We start from the raw sequence: 17,076 nt of genomic DNA on the forward strand, positions 1-17,076 counted from the left end.
TGCAGCAGGGTGGGAAGGGCCAGGAGAAAACAAACTCAGGTTAAATCCCTGAGAGTGCTGGCTGCAGGGGGGCTGTGCTGGGGGCTCAGCTTTCCCTGGGCTGCTGCAGCATGTCCTCTGCCCCTCCTGTCTTCAAAAACCACCCCTCCAGGGCTGGACCCTCTGGGGCTGAGCCCCACCGGCTCTCCTCTGAACCACCGGCCACGGCTCTTGGGGCTGCGTTTCATACTCAGGTTGTTCCAAAAGCAAAATCTGCATTGCATGAGAAATTCAGTTCTTGGGATTTGTGCTGGTGAGCAAGCCGGCTGCTTTATGAAAGAGAATTTTTGAATCCTTTTGTCAACAGCTAAATGTTTCAGTTGACAAAGTCAATGCATGATGTGATATTATAAATATTAGATTAATTGTATTGTATAGAATTTATATCACATAAAGATCCAAGGAGTTATTTTTACCTCTGTGAAAAATAAAGCAAGAGAGTTAAAGTGATTTGTTCAGACGCATTTCCCTCAAAAACTTTGTCAAAATCCTCTCATTCCCAGGGAACTCTTTGATTTCGATAAAACTGCATTTCTCAGTAGAAAAGCTAACCTGTCAACAATTTCAGCCAGCTCTGCTGAACATAGCCTGAGCACTCATAAAGAAAGAAACTGGCTCCAGAGAGGCACTTCCCTAATTACGGAGGCTGGTTTCCTTGCAAGGGGCTGTGGGAGCCCGGCAGCCCCCCCAGGGCTGCCCCCGTCCCCCCCGGGGGTTACACACCATGTCCCTGGGACAGTTGTGGGGGTCCACTGAGCTCCACCGCCCAGCAGTGCCGTGTCCATCCCAACCCTGTGCAGGCAAAGCCTCGGAGATGCGGCAGCTCGGTGCAAGCTCCCACCAGGATGGGCCACAGCAGCAGCCGGGGGCTGCTCCAGCATCCCCCAGGGCTGCCCGAGCCCCAGCCCTGCTCGGTCGCTGCCCCCCGGGACCCCCCGGGGCCCTGTGCACATACCGGGGGACGGCTGTAGCACAGCGGTGAGAGACGGTCTGTGACTCCCTCCGCGCATCGAATGGGCAGGAATTGTCAGTGCAGCTCTGTCTCGTTAGCTTTGCTTTCCTAGCAATAAAATATAGCTAACCTGCAATCCACCTCATCGTGGAATTAACTCCAGCCTGGAGAAGTCCCCGTGCCTGCCCTGGTGTGGTCAGGGCTGCGGCGTGCCAGGCGCGCTCAGTCTCCCCATACTCGCTGCCTCCCCTCCGACCCAGCCCAGGTAACGTTCCTCAGATTTGAGGCATCCCGGGATGCGCAGGCGGGTCGTGCCAGGCAGTGCCGAGCCTCCACCCCAACAGCCGCAAGGATGGGATGCATCCTCCTGGGCATGCAGCATCCCTGCCCGGGAGGCACGGCCCTGCCAGCTCCTGTGAGCTCCTGAGAGTCTCCAACCTCCACTTAAAACCCTTTATAGGTAATGGACCTCAAACATTCGAGCCGTCTTTTTCTGTCCCTGGTGATGCTCTCAACCGGATTGTCATCTTTGAAGGAGCACCCGTGCCCACCTGTGTCCGGAGCATCTCTGGCTGCTGATGGATGCGCTTCGGAGCAAAGATGATTGCGTGTTTGTTTGCTCTATTTCCAAGCAGCCACTTTGCTTCCCGTGCCGAGGCAGTGCTGCGGCATGCGTGCCCGAGTGCTGGGCTGGAGCGACCGGTGGTGCCGCAGAGGGGACGCCCGCCCCGCCGCAGCCCCCCAGCACCGCTCCGCTCCCACCTCTCCCACGTTTCCCACAGCCCCTTCCCGGGGCAGCCTCCCCTGCTTCCCCTCCGGTCCCGGCTCCGGCGGCTGCTGCTAAAATTAGTGAGGAGCTTCTGTCCATTCTAATACTAATAGGCCCATTTTTAATAATGATGTTTTTGCAGCAATTTCAACCCATCATGGTGTCACAGGGGTATTGATGAAAAAAAGTGTCTAATCCCTTTTAATAGATTCCATTTGACAGTGAACGTGTCTCAATGTTCGTTCCCAAAGGCCCCGGCGGTTTCAGTGTCACTTACGGCTGACCTTGGAGGGTAACAAGACCTTCCCTAGAAGAATGGCCCAGTGTCCATCTGGGACTGGGCTCCCGGCCCCCCTACTCCCCTTCCCCACTTCTCAGATGACGGGGCTTTCTCTGCTGCTGCTGGGGCGCCCAGGGAAGGTCTATTTTGGGAGGTCCCATGGGGCTGGTGTTTTACTTGCTCTTTCTTCTCTGCTGGACATGAGCTGGGCGCAAGGGCGGGTGCTCCTTCCTTCGCAGCTCAGGAGACACGGATTTTCTCTCCAGCCCTGCTGCTGGGAAGAGGAAAATCCTCCTTCTCCATGATTAGGAGATGGAGAGAGAAGAGACAAGGGGGAGCAGCCGTCTGCAGAGTGGTGCCTGCTCTGGGGAGCCAGCGGGAGCACCCGGCTGCCGGTCCCTGTGGTCCTGCTCCCAGTTCACCCCTGGATGGGCACGAGGGGGGCAACCACACCGAGCAAAGCAGCCTGAAGCCTCGCAGCCTCTCCAGAGCCAGCCTGCCTGACCTGTATACATAAATATCCCAGCAAGCACCTGCTGAAAGGTGCCAGACGGCACGTAACGAAGCTGCAGGTCCAGAAATCATTAAACAGGGAAGAATAATTGGCAGCACTTCTCCAGCATCGCCGGGGCTGGGAGCTAAGGCAGCACCCTCCGGCTGGAAGCGCGTCCTGCCCATCGTCCTGCTGCAGGCAGTGAGGCGCCGGGAGCTGCAGGATCCGTCCCCCAGCTCCTCGTGGGATGGGACAAGCAAGCGGTGAAAGGGGGATGCAGTGCGATGGAAGTGCCCTATGGCCGGACACCCTCCTGCCTGGGCTCCACGGAGCTGCAACCGGCCGGGAAGGTGCAAGAGCCGCCCCACACACACCCGCTCTGCCCCACTGTCCCCCCCACCAAGGCTCCCCGAGCCCAGAGGTGGTCTGGAAATGGGCAGGTCATCCCTGCCTGGCTGCGAGCCCCGACCCCTGCGAGCCCCCAGCCCCTGACCCCTGGTCCCCCTTGCTCTCAGCTCTCCCCCCCACGCCTGCCCCCTGCTCCATCCAGTTTCTTCCCCTCCTGTCCCCTCCTTTCATCCTCCACGGGTGGAGAAGGGAGCTCTGTGTGTGTCCAGGGCGCAGGAGGAGTGAGTCATGCCTTGTGGCGGGGGGCCGGGGGGGCTGGCTCCCCTGGCAGCGGGCTGGGGGGCAGGAGGAAGGGCAGAGCCCTGCTGTAGCTCACAGCTAAATGCTGCCTTTCACTCCAGCATTCCCAAGGAAAGTAATGAGAATAATTAAAGGTAATTTCATTTATTTCAGCTTCAGCGTGTAAAGCAGACGGGGATGGGGGGTTTCCAGCTTCTCACTGAAGGAGGGAAGGGAAGAAAGCAGAGCTCCGAAGCTGAGCTGCCCACAGGCAGCAGGATCTGCTAGCAGCCCCCTTTACCCTCTTGGGGCCACGTCCCCTCTCTCCGGACCCGGCTGTTTGTGGGGCTCACCAGGGAGATGGGGTCCTGCAGTGGCGTGGGGCCACTCGGAGAGTGGTTCTAGAGAGGGGACGTGGTGCCAGGGGGGAGCCTTCCATTCGAGAGACCTGTGCTGGAAATGCCTGAGCATCCTGCACTAGAATTACCCTGTTTCGCAGCTGAGGAGAGGTGCAGAGCGGGGAGAGCATCCCCGGAGCTGTGCTTTCCCCCCATCCCTTGCAAAGGGAGCACAGAGTGATGCTCGCTGAAACAGTGCCAGCTCACATCAGCCCTGGCGAGGTGGAGCTGTGCCTGCAGCCCATCCGTCGGGCTCGCACGAGAGCGGGGACTGCGGTCCCGGGGAGTGAGCCTCCCCCAAAGCAGCGTCAAGAGCTCATCAGGCACTACCACCGCCCTGCATCGCTGCCTGACCCCAAGGAAAGCAGCCCCGGGGAGCTGGGAGCGGGGACTTTATCGGTTGTTAGTTACACAAATACCCCGGACTGAAGGGACCTAATTGGGTGGTGACGATGCTGAGCTGGGTAATTAGGAGCCCATAAAACACACAGGTCACAGCTCCTCCAGCGGTACATTCAATCACCGCTCCACCAGCACGGCGATCCTCCCCGAGCCAGACACTTCTTGGGGCTAAAGGAACTCCCCCTTCGGCCCGAGACTTCATCTCCATCCTCAGCATCACGACAGCGGCCCTGGGTGGCTGCCTGGTGATGGGAGAGCTGAGAAGACCCTGCTTTCCCAAATTTGGTTATTTTCTAACTTCTTTGAGTGCAGGGGACCGTATCCCAGAGCATCCCAAAACACCTTCCTGCAACAGGGGGACGGGTGGGGACAGGGTGGCAGCGGTGCTGGGAGGTGATGGAGCAGCCTGAGCAGAGAAGACCGCATCCCACGAGTGCTTGTTCTGACGTGGGGACCGCTTCGATTCACCTGTGCTCTTGACCCCATTGTGTCTCTTCTGCATGAATAATGCCAGCGCTCAAACTTTCCCAGCGCACGCGCTCATTAAATATAAATCTTATACTCAAATATTCAACAGCAGCATTTTGAACAGCGTGTTTGGGTGCATTTGAAATACTCCCTGTGCCAGTAAGCGACAGGAGCCATCCAACTGCAGGAGAGGAGAAACGCCAGATGATGCCCGTGGCCGGCCAACACAAGCAGGAGTTGCAGGATGAGCTTCCGAGCGTGTGGTCTGCAGGCAGATTCACAGACAGAAATGAATGTCAGGGAGAAATTTGTAAATCGTTCCTCGCAGTAAATATGATTCAGAGAAGCGACCTCCTCACTGAAGTGCCGTTAAAAAACAAAAGAAGGGGAAAAGGGCAAATATCGGGGAAGGAATGCTTTCGCTGCATTTTCTCCCCATCTTCACATCCCAAAACCACCTCGGTGGCTTGCTGGCCTGAAGGCATCCGAATGGCCCTTGGGTGCATCCAGTACAAGGAAAGGGTCTTGCCACTGTTCGATACCTGTCGTTGCTTGTCCCAGGGCCTGTGAAGATGCCGTGAAAGCTCAGAGCTGCGTGTCTGAGGGCATCACCTCACCCACCAGCCCCTGGTGCATCTGAGGTTGCGCCTACCCGCTCGCCCTTCCCTCCGCTCCCAGTTCCCGACGCGGCTGTGTGAACGTGCTGCCCTTTCCCAGTGCCCCCCAGCCCAAGGGGAAGGTCTGCGGGGGATGAAGGCTGGCAGGGAGCCCGCGGGTCCCCTCCGTCCCAATCAGCTGTGATTGAACGCAGCCCCGAGCCCCCGGTTCCTCTGCACGTTTGACGACGAGCATCCGTGGAATCTGCAAGCCATTAGCTCTCTGTTATCTTTCTGGAGATGCTGAGGTGAGCCATATGGAAGCACTTACTCGTCAACAGCCTGGGACAGAGTTTGGTGGGGTGGCCAGGACTCAGCCCTTTGTGAACTGCAGAGAAGCTGGAACGCGTCCATTGACCCATTTAATGAGCTCCGGCAAGGGGAATTTCACACTGTGCCTGGAGCGGCAGTAACCTTATATGTAGAGAGAGGGGGAGATAATTTCTAATCTTGTCAATCACGCCGTTGTGAAATCCGCAGCAGGGTTTCTTACAGAGTGAGGGCCAAGGAGAAGGCGGAGGGCCTGATCCAGGTTCTTGCAGAGCAGGACTGCACAAGAAAGGCCTTTCATTATTTTTCTTCGCAGTCTCCTCATTTCCTCACTGAAAAAACCAACAATATATTTATTAACTAGACAAATATTTGACTGGGACAACATGCTGAAATGACCTGCAAACGCCTCCTCGTTCCCACCAAGAGGGGCTCCTGCTCCCACCCACAGCAGCTTTCACACATCGCATTAGGAGGTGGGCTGCTGCCTGCTCTCCCCAAACCCTGCAGAGCCTCCAGCAGCTCCGTCCACCCCCTCCTCCTCCTCCAAAGGAGGAGGAAGAGAGGAAAATACGTCCCCCAGGTACGCCACTGGCTCAATCCCACTTGCCTGCATGCCAAAGTTACTTGGATGGTCTTGCAGACGCTACTGCAGGGCTACCTACAGCTTCTGATGTGAAGGCACATCCTTGCTACGGGGAGCACGGTTGGTCCAAGCATCGTGGTGCAAGGGAGGACAGAGGACACGCGGGTTGCGCGGTCCGGTGTGCTCACGTGCCCAGATCACCAGCAGACATTCCACGTGTGTCCCTCTGTGCTGCTGTGCCGGTGGCCATGTGGGTTATTCGAAGCCAGAGGAGAGGCTGCGCTGATTTGGAGATGTGTTCGGGGAGGGTCCCTCGGTAGCGCTGCTCTCCCCCTGCAGCCACCCTTTCAGGGTGCACTGCTCTTCCCGGCCCCTAAAAAAGAAACATCACGCCCAAAATGTCTGTAAAAAACTATTTAAAACCTGAGCAGAGACATGGGCTTTGTTGGCCTCGTATGTCTGAAGACCTGTGTCCCCACCTGGTTTGGTTGGGGAAGCTCACTCTGCTGTGCCGTGTCCCTGCAAGGTCGCCTGTATTTAGGGGATGGCAGTGTTACCCCAAGCCAGCCCTTTGCACATCGGCGGGACCCTCTGATGCCACGGCGCTGCCTGCACCGTCATCTCCACCGCGGGACCCTCTGATGCCACGGCGCTGCCTGCACCATCATCTCCACTGCGGGGAACCGCTCCAAGATTGAGCTCCAAGCTAAAGAAACAAACAGAGCCTCTTTTCCCTGTTGTTTTTCCTGTTTGCCTAAGAAACATAATCTTCCCCTGAAATGAAAAAAATAATAATAACTTACAGGAAGGCCCCAAGCATGAGCCAGTTTGTGTGCGATTTCAATCAAAACAGGCTTTAAAAAACAAATTCCTTCAATATTCGTCACATGTGTAAAACACATTAAAGGGGGACGGTGGACCGGGCCAGAGGAGCGGAGCCCTCCGGCTCCTGCCCGCACCGGGAGATGCGGCCGAGCATCAGCAAGAGCTTCTCCTGCCTGGCAAGACCCTACATCCGCATCGGGGCTGGGAGAGGACAGGGCACCCTCGCCGGGCAGGGACCCAGAGCTCACCGGGAGCTGACCATCCTAAAAACCTGCCCTGGTTTGATGGCAAAGCCGACAGGAACACTAATCACTAGCATCTGTCCGATTGCCTCCTCTCACCCTACTAGACCCCAAAGCCCAACAAGTCATGTATTTTACCGCTGCGGTGGAATGTAGCTGCCTGGGGAAGGCAGCCCTGCCTGGAGCTGGGAGGGCAGCGGGACGGACCGGGATGCTCTGGATAAAGGGGCAAACTGTGGCTGGGGACAAACTTCCCGCATCCTGCATGTCTGCAGAGAGCAGGAGGGATCCGGGTTTTCCTGCTCTAAATCGAGCCTCTGAAATGGAAAATTTCAGTTCTACATATTTAGGTTCACTTTACAAGAATCAGTTTTATAATCCCCACCTTATATTCTCCTTTGAATCTCTGACATCCAACACCCTTACGGTACTGAGGATTGCCATATGCCCGGGTTTGATCCTGGCAGCGAGGGCAGACAGGCCAGAAACCACAGTGATGGGCTCTCCCTGCTTATGGAGCCCTCAGCAGCAAAATCTTTGCAGAGTCCAGCTCTGCGTGACACCACGAGCAGCCTGCCCCGTGCAGCTCACACCTCTATCACACGTCCCCCGGCCACCGGGGCATGTTTGCAAATCTGCTATTTTTTTTTTTTTTTGCGCTCATTATGGTGGATTACTACTTATTTGCACATATGCCAACGCAAAGTGACTGACACAGAAACAAGCACGCACCCCCTGCCCCGGGTCACGCTTTCCCTGGCAGGGTCTCCGCTCTCCGCTGGAGTCGCAGCCCTCGCTGCACCGTGCCGTGATCATTATCCTCGGAGTAACACAGCCCGTTTTCTGTGGGTTCCTCGTTTTTACGAGGTGTGATGGGGAAGGAATGCTGTGTACAGTTTAATTAGGGACTAAGTGCCTTGGGGGGAATGGAAATCAGCAGATACCCCGGGCACCAGCCCCGAACACTCAATCCCCCATTAAAGCAGCCCCTTTGATGTCTGCAGCCCCGGTGTCCCACCGCGCGCGGCCGAGGGCAAGGGGAGGAATCGGCAGCCAGCGAGGATGCGGGAGGCTGCACGGCCAGGCAGCACCTCACCCCGCACCCCGGCCCCTGTGCAACCCCGGTGCATCCCTGGCACAGCCGGAGCTGGACACCTCTGTGCCTGGGGTGGGGGTCTGGCAAAGCCAGGAGTCCAGGCAGGTGATGGGAGAGATACAGGAAAAATCAGCAGCAAAGGGAGGCAAGGGAGAAGAAATCAGGGCTCTGGGTTTCTGAGGGCTGAGCTGGGCTCCTAGCTCGGAGGAAAAGCCCCCGGGCAAAACCTCTGACGGGGGAGCCTTGGGGGACCTACCGCCCTGCGGAGCCGTGGCCGGGACAGGACTGCGGGACGGCACTTCGGTTTGGTCCCTTCCCCGGGGGGTGAAGCTCCACTTTTCCCCAGCTCCTTTTTCTGCCTTGTTATTTTGTCCAAACACCTCTGGGAGTAGGAACCAAGGGTGAGCACAGACAAGCCGCAAAACAGCCAAGGATGACACGATGTCCCGGCCGGAGGCTTTACCTCCACGGCCAGGGCACAGGCGAGGGCTCAGCTGGCTGCTGCGCTCCCCAGGAGCCCGGGGCTGGGTGCCGCTCTTCCCTGCCTGACGCAGAGCAGCTACACGGAAATGGGATTTGGCCTCAGGAACATTTTAATTCCCGACACCCTCCACAGCAGATCCCTGGCCCTGACAAGGAGGCCACAGGCTAAACCGTTTTTCCTCTGTGTGGTCACTGCAGCAAGGCACAGCGCCCGAGGTCCCCGTCCCACCCGGGGGGATGCCCCGGAGCCCAGCATGGCTGCAACGGGTGCCAGGCGGTGTCGGGACCCCAGCCGGGCTGGGAGCCCGGCTCCCACGCGCCAGGGCGGGTGCCTGCTCCTCGCCCCGTGACTCACGGCACAGCCAGGCACATGGTCCCGGGAGGCTGAATCAGCACCCGAGGGCAAGAGGGGGCCCTTCCCTGCCCCTGCACCCGGGAAGACATCGTGACCTACCCCTGCTCCGTCTCCCGACTTGTTGCGGGCTGCAGGCACATGTTGTGGGAATTAGCAGTGTTGTGTCAGCGTTTGCTCATCTTGCCCATCGCACGACAAGCCCCGGGGGCCGGGGGCCCGGGCGGCACAGGGGGGTCCCAGCTCGGAGACGCGCTGGAGCCAGCACGTCACCCACGCCAAAGAGCCGAGGCCGGCGGCATGCACCGACCTGCCCCATCAGAGCAGAGATGCACAAAGCCCCTTGGCACGGATCGGGGATCCGGGTCTCGGGATGCTCCCCGAGGTGCAGGCTGGCTGAGGACACATCTGGGGACGGGATGGAGGTGACCCTCTGCCCGGGGGAGCTGAGAGCCCCCCCTCACCCCAATGGGGCTTTCCCCCGCCGCAGCCCTGCCAGGGAGCGGCTTTGCCAGGCTGGGCACGGGCCAGGGCTGAGGGCTGGGCTCGGGGTGCACGGAGCAGCCCCGGCAGCATCCTCCTCACCACGATCCCTTTCCCTCTCAGGGCTGGTTTGAATTACAGTGGCAAAGCCTCATTCCTCTTCCTCCTGGGCTGGCGGGGCGCCGGGAGCACACGGGGAAGGGAAGGGAAGGGGTGTTTCTGCTGGCAGCATTGCCAACCATCAGAGGAGTTTCAGACACTTCATAAATATCCGGTGTTTAAGAGCTCTCAGGCTGCAGATGGCCACGGCAGAGGAGGGCAGGGAAATTCAACCGCCCCTCGCCAGCGCTGCGAGGGGAACAGCCTGACACCCCCAGCCAGGGGATCCTCCTCTCGCAGCGTCCGGGCAGGGGCATTTGTCAAATATCACGAGGAGCCCTTGCTAGCCCTTGCTTGGCTCCATGCACCGCACATCCCGTGCAGGACTGCAGGGCTGGGCTCCTGCAGGGCGGGGAGCTCCCAGTTATCGGTGGGGTGCAGCACCCAGGTCATCCCACGTGAAGTCTGTGACAGAAAAGGCAGCTAAACCCAAGAACCCCGCCTTTGCCGGGCAGCACCAGCATCCCTCCTCCTCCTCCTCCACAGGGCGCAGCCTCCGTAGCACCCAGCATTTACAGATGTCTCCGGTGTTGCAAAACGCAGCTGAGCAGGAACCGGGGCCGCTTTCAAGGCTGGGCGAGACCCCTTTGCCCATCCTCGTTGCTTCCCATCCCCACGGGGCTGTCATCACGCAGGACAGGAGGGTGCCCTGCCTGCTGCCCTGCCCGCCCTGCCTGCACCTGAGGAGCGCAGACGCACAGCACCGCTCTCCTGCCTCCTCGTCTGCCGCAATGTGACTCCTCTGTTCTGTAAATAATTTCCATTTTCATTTCTTAGCACCAGGGTGACACATGGAAGTGGAGATGTGAACTCAGCACACACACACATGCCTCCCCTGATTAGGACAACTTTTAAGTAGGTCAGAGCCTGGATTTAAGCTGCTTGACAGTTCCCCTATAAAACATACCTAGTTTAATGCCCTGTATATTTTTTGTGATGTGAAATAGGAGCGGTTTATAGGGGCAATGTGGGGTAGCAGATGTTATTCCCATGCTGGGGGAGGGCAGCAGTGGGGAAAGTGACTGCTGTAAATGAACTGGTGATTAAGGTCATTAAAGAACCTTAACCCAGGGGCACTGGGGGGACGGGAAGGGGACGGCCGGGCTCCACCGGCACTAACAAGCCGTGCTTGCCAGCCGTTCGTCCCATCCCCACGGGGATGCTGCTGGCCAGCCCCAGCGGTCACAGCTTCCCAAGAGTGCTGGAGGAGTCTCCCCACACACCTCAGTTTAGGCAGCTTAATGCTGCCAGTGGGCAACTTCTCGCTATATTTATATATTTCCTTAAATCTCCAGCTCCTGGAGTCCTGTGATGATAGGAGAAAGGTCACTTTTGGTCTTGCATTTCCCTTTCTGTTTTTTGGAGTAAAAATAGTAGGTCACCCATTTTTGTGGTTGGGAGAAAAACACATTTCGAAACAGGATCCCTACAGATCCAGACACCACAAGGCGAGCATAAGAGAAAGCACTCGTATCAGTGAAAAATCATAATCACTTGGTGCTCCAAAGTCCATCTCGCAGTGCCTGCATGCTCGGTGTTGGCAGTGCCGTGCCACCACACAGCTTTGCCACAGCACCATAGACGCTGCCTGTGACCAAGAGGCCCCCAGGCCCCCCGCCCTGCCACGGAGGGGCTGATCGAGCACCCACTGCCATGGCCTGAGCCATCTGGGGACCTGTGGGTCCCCCTCTCCAGCCCCGCTCTTCTGGGTCAGAGACAACAGTAAAACCTCGGTCCTCTGGCAATGGGAGCTGACCCTCCTCATCTTCCCTCTGGCCGTGGAGGCAGTTTCGATGGGGACATCGTGGCAAAGACCTTTGGACCTGCAGTGACCCTCTGCACCTCCTGGGCTCCCTCTGGCCACAGAGCACCCATGAGCTCCCACGGCCTAGGATGCTCGGCGATGCTTTGCTGCCTGGAGAAGCTGCTGCCCTTGCTGGGGCTCCCCTTTAGCAGCCCCCCCCATCGCCCCGGCTCTCCTGGCATCCCCCAGCTCACCCGGCAGTGCCCTGCGGGCAGCCCCCAGGCAGCTGCCTGGGGCTCATCCACCAGCCTCCCGGCCCCCACTCCTCCCGCACATCTCCAGCCCCTCAGCGACACGCTTTCTGATGAGAAAGGAAAGAGGCATGATTTAAACCTGACCTCTCACCCCAAGCTGTGTCTGTAATCAGACGAGCAAACGTTAATAGGCCGAGCCAGGCAGCGGAGCCCAAAGCCCAGATAAAACCCAGCCCCGACGACAATTCAATTTCCTTCCATGAGATCAACTTGCAGCTTTAGCAAAGCCACTTGTGCGGTCGCTGGGCTGAAACAATCTGGGCTGGCAGGCACGGCCGTGCTGCCTTCAGCTGGCACCGCCTCAGCCGCTCCTGCATGGCAGCTCCCCCCCGCCTCGACCAGCACCTTCCCGGGGGGCTGCCCATTGCCCCAGCACCCTCCCGGGGGCTGCCCACCACACCGCAGCACCCCAGCACCCAGCACAGCCCAAGGACACTGATCTCATGCATCCCCTTGGACCAGGGGTTGGGAGCACATGGGACTTGGTGCCTTGCAGGGGAGGGCTTTTATTTCCCGGGAGGGCTCTTCCATGCACATAGAACCCAGGGGGGCTTGCGGGCTGCCCGGGGGAGGCCAAGCTTGCCCCCCTCCCCAGAGCACCCATGGGCATCGTGAGCCGGGCTGGCCAAGGGGGTGGGAGGGTTGCAGCGTGCTCCTGGGGCCGGGACAGTCCTGCCTCCAGGCTGGCCATGCTGATCTCTCCACAGGCACGCAACCCTCCTCCTGCTCCTTCTCCTCCTCCTCCTGCTCAGACCCGGTGTGTGCGGGGAGGTGGGGAAGGCTGGAGACTGAAGTGCAGGGGGGATGTGTTTTCCGTTGCGAGCAGCAAATAATGTCCGCATGAAAGGCACGATGCTGGCTCTTGCTTTCTCTTCTTTTTTTTTTTTTTTTATTGCTCTTGCTAATCTTTGACCTAGATAGCAAGGAAACTTGACGGGAGAGGCGGGGGGGCTGGCTGGTGGGGCTGGGGCGCAGGCCAGGGCTGCAGCAGGCAGCCTCCTGCCAGGGCACGGTGTGGGGACAGCGCAGTGGGTAGGGAAGGGCAGGCCCCAAAAACGAGCCCTTCATGGGAGCAGTAACAGAAATTTTTGAGAAAAGGCAAATGAAAAAGCTATCAACCCCAGTTTTCTTGAAGAGCATTCAGATGAATGGATTCCATGTTGTGGTGTTGTGTTATATCATTATAATGCCAAGTTTTCAGCGAGGTTTGGAGTTTCTTAATGTCTTTGTGTGTATACATTGATGTAAGCACACATATATGTTTACTTTCATTTCACATTTCCATGCAAAGGAGCGATGCAGGCAGGGAGGCAAACCTCTCCCAGGAGCCAAAACCCCACTTTAGGTCGAGGGCAGGAGACCGGAGCATCGCCCACCGCTCCTTTCCCGGCCCAGCCGCCTCCATCCGCATTCAGTCCCCCCATTGCCAGGCAGGAATTGCTTTTATTACTGGCATATGAGCCCTGCTAGATGCCTCCAGTTTCCAACCCGCTGCCACCGATTTCCAATCCACTGTCACCAATTTGTTACCTATTTCTCTCAGTTGAGTGCACACAGAGATCCTTTATTGAAAAAGCAAATCTGCATAAGGAGGCTTCTACTTTAAATGAGCATCTCAATAACCGCAGAAAGACCAAATGTAAAAATAATCATCTAAAGTCTCAGTCCTGCATCTCCTGCATTGGCACTCGCTGGCTTTACTCGGAGATCACAAACTCCCTTGTGTGCTGCATGCACAACTCCAGCAATCCCAGTCTCAGGGAAAAGATTAGCTCTTAATTCCCCGAAGCCAAATCAGGACACGACACAGCCCATATTGTTCCAATTTACACCTCCTTATGAGTTTCCTCAGCTCCCTTTATAGTCTCAGTCTCTGTGCTGTGAATCTTCCCCATTTCCAGTCACTCCAGTCTGGGGGCTCGGCAGCCCCGAGGTCCCATGGCCCCGTGCCCCATGGTGGGCGGCCGCTCCAGAGCCCGACATCTTACCCTCCATGGGCTGCACGGACGGGACCCCGCAACGGCTCCCGTCCCCTTGCACGAGGACCTGGGCAGGGCTAACCACCATGGCGGGGGAGATGGGGGAGAGCATGGCCGTGCCGGAGCCCCTGCGGGGGACACGGCGGGCCGCGGTGCGGGACCTGGTGCCCCTCGGGCATCCCTCGCGGTTCGGCACCCAGAGCCGTGCAGCTGAGCTGAGTTCAGAAGTGCCTTGGCTGAGAGCTGGGGTTTCAGCCTCACACAGGGGGGCTCCACGCTGGATATCGTAACTTCATGTTTGGAGGGTTTTTCTCATAGGCTGTTACAGGTTGTTGTTATTCTGATTTGGAGGATTTTTTAGGGGTTTTTTTAATGGAACATGAGGATCTGATGAGCAAGACAGCAGCCTCAAATAACCTCTAGCTTGGCGTGAAGGCAAGTCCCGGCTGTTTGGGATAAACACGAGCTATTAGGAAGCTGCCCTTTCCCAAGCCCAAAGCAGGGTGGGAGGAGATGCAGGGATGGTTGGGAGGGGAGCCATCCTGCTGCGGGCTGGGGAGCCCTGAGCACCCATCTCTGCTCTCACACCACTTTCCCACCTCCATAGCCATCAGCAGGTGAGGTCTCTGCTTCCCTGCAGTTCCACGGTCCCCAGCCACGGTGGTTGCACTGCCATGGGTGCTCCCTGCTTGGAGCGAGGTGCAGCCCCAGCACCAGCCCTCCACACCCGGGACTCTCCCAGCCGAACCAGCCAAACCCACAGGCGGAGAGCCACACACGCAGGCGTGCTGAAAACCCCTCTTTGTGAGAGGCAATTTATTCTCAGATTCAATCCGGCGGCTTAAGGGATCTGATCTGGTATTTTCTGCTCTTAAACAATGGCTCCCGCAATGGGATGAGAACAGAGAAATGCAGAAAAGGTTAGGCGGCTTTGGAGAGCCTGGCACGTGAGGCCAACCAAGGGCGGTGCTGGGGGCAGAGCCCGGTGCATGCAGGGCACCAGCCTGGGTGCCTCTCACAGGGGAGAAGCGGGTGGTCTCTGGGGCAGCAACAGCGGATCCAAGCCGAGGTACAGACCCCGCTCCCCACAGCGCTGCCGCAGCTGCCGGGTCCCCACGGGATGATTTTCCCCATGTCCTGTCTCTCCCTCCATCCCCAAAAAGCCACCGGCTGCTTCCCGCAGCTGCAGCGCCCTGGCCAAGGCTCTCAGCAAAGCCTGGGGCTTGATGTGGTCGTGGTGGGGTTTCACCCTCTCTGGTGCATGAAGGAGTTAACGCGCTGAAAACCCCACATCCTCCTCAGAGGGGTTTCCAGGGATGTGGACCAAATCCTATTACAGCAACGCTTACCTGGGGAGCAGTGGGGAGGGCAGCCATGCAGCAAACCTCAGTGGTTTGCTACTTGATTTGTTCCCCAGGAGCAGAGAGCTGATGGTGGAGCAGCCCAAGAGCAGCTGGAGAAAAACCTTGCAGCCCAGGAGCTGCTTTTCTACTCTAAATACCATAACGGGGGACTTGGAGATGGCACCTCCGAGAGCGCATTGCTCCCCTTGAGCCTGGATGCTGCGGAGAGCGAGGGGCTATCGCTTGTCGTACTCATGACCACCCTTCTGCCTTAATTCTTAAATTCCCTCCTAAAAGAGGGCTCTGGACCATCAAAAGCACCATTCTGCCTGGCGCCCTGCAGCTGCCGGCATGCCCGAGGCGCAGCCAGCCTCATCGGGGAGCCACATCTCACCCCAAGCCAAGCAGGGAGGAGAGGAAAAAAGGAAAAAAGAAGAAAAATGAGACCGATTGCCCCGAGCAGAGGAAGGGGAAGGCGAAAGTAGCCGTTTGCCATATCCACAACCCGGAGAGAGCAGCCGACAGCCGGCACGTGGGAAAGCGCCTCGGCAAGGACATGTCTGCTCGGCTGTCGGAGCGCGGGACGGGAAGGGTTTGTTTTGTGCAGGCTAATAGAGACCTAGCGGGATAATTGGCGTGAGCAGAGGAATGACACAGCCCTCTTCCGGAGAAAGGAGCCCTCCTAATGGGAGCCAGGTGGCAATGCCCCTCCAGCCCTGACCCCGGGGTCTCTCCGGAGCGAAGCTGCGAGCACGACCCCGTCTGCGGGATGAAAGCGGCCGTCCCTCGCCCCCGCGTCACCCAGCGACTGCAAACAGGTGTGGGATCGCTCCGTCCCACCCGAGCGCACGCTCCCTCCGAGCCGGGCTCTGGCACAAGGAGCAGCTGTGTCCCCAGGCCGTGGCACGTTTCCTAATGGACTGCAGGACGAGCGAAATTGCCAGCGGGTCACAGCCGGAGAGCGGCTGAACGGCTCTGCTGGAATGTCAAGGACGGAGGGGACAGATGGTCTGTGTCCGTCAGGGAACGGAGCGGTCCTTGGCCCTTTCCTCCCCGCGCTGCCTGCGGGGATTTGCTTTCTGCTTGGAGGCAGCTGTCGGGGAGCGGCAGGCGATGGGATCCGGGGACGAGCCGCCCGCCGCGGCCATTGCCACCTCCTCCCTGGTGCCGGCCGTGGCCTGCCGTGCAGCATCCCAAACCGCAGCAGCCAGCGGGGTCTTTTGTTCGGGAAGGAGGGGTCTTGGGATCAGGCTGGCTGTCTGGCGAGCAGGGCCAGCCCCACCGGCGAGGCTGTGCGGGAGCTCCCTCCCGGCACCAAAGCCCGTGAGATGGCACCAAACCAGACCCCGTTCCGCTCCCCAGCCCTGGGAACAGTGGGTGACTGGAAAGCGCTTTTTATTTTAACCACTATTTCTGGAGGTACAGTGATCCAAGAATAGAGTTTATGCATAAAATTGGACTCCTCAGTCAGGGTATATAACACCAGCACAGCAACCGGCCCCATAAATCATGCCTCATAAATCTCCGATAATGCATAACCTGTGTGCTGGCTGCAGATCAGCTCCAGGTAACTCGGCTCGGAGAGGAGCCAAACTTGGCAGCAAGCTGGAAATCAGAGACAGGACAGACCTATCCAGTCCACCCCTCTGCCCCAGCACGCCCTGCCCGGCAGCGTCCCAGCCTCCGTGCTGCTCTCCTCTGAGCTACCCCAGCCGCAGCTTTCGGGGAGGGAGACAGCGGAGGGGGTGAACGGACCACAGACTGCACGGTCTCAGGCTGCTGAGGCCAGCGAGCACCCACAAGCACCATCACTTGCCCCTGTTGCCCATGAAGTAACTGGGAATTTCCGTTTGCATCTCTCTCCTCTTTCTCTTGTCCCCGCAGATTTTAATTCCAGCCTGGCTGCCTTTAGCAGAAACCAGCTTGGACCCCATCCTCCTGAAGTCTTGAGGGCTCTCATCTGGAGGTAGACATCAACCATCCCTCCTTGGTGCATGCAAGACTTGGACCTTTTCCCCGCGTGCTTCAAAACAGTGGCTGTTCCTCACTGACCAGTCAACCAAACAGCCGGGTACAGGAAGATCAGGAGGAGTTTGATGGAGAGTCGTGTTTTATT

Source organism: Gymnogyps californianus, chromosome 9 (genome assembly GCF_018139145.2).
Source record: "Gymnogyps californianus isolate 813 chromosome 9, ASM1813914v2, whole genome shotgun sequence".
In the NCBI taxonomy this organism is placed as follows: Eukaryota; Metazoa; Chordata; class Aves; order Accipitriformes; family Cathartidae; genus Gymnogyps; species Gymnogyps californianus.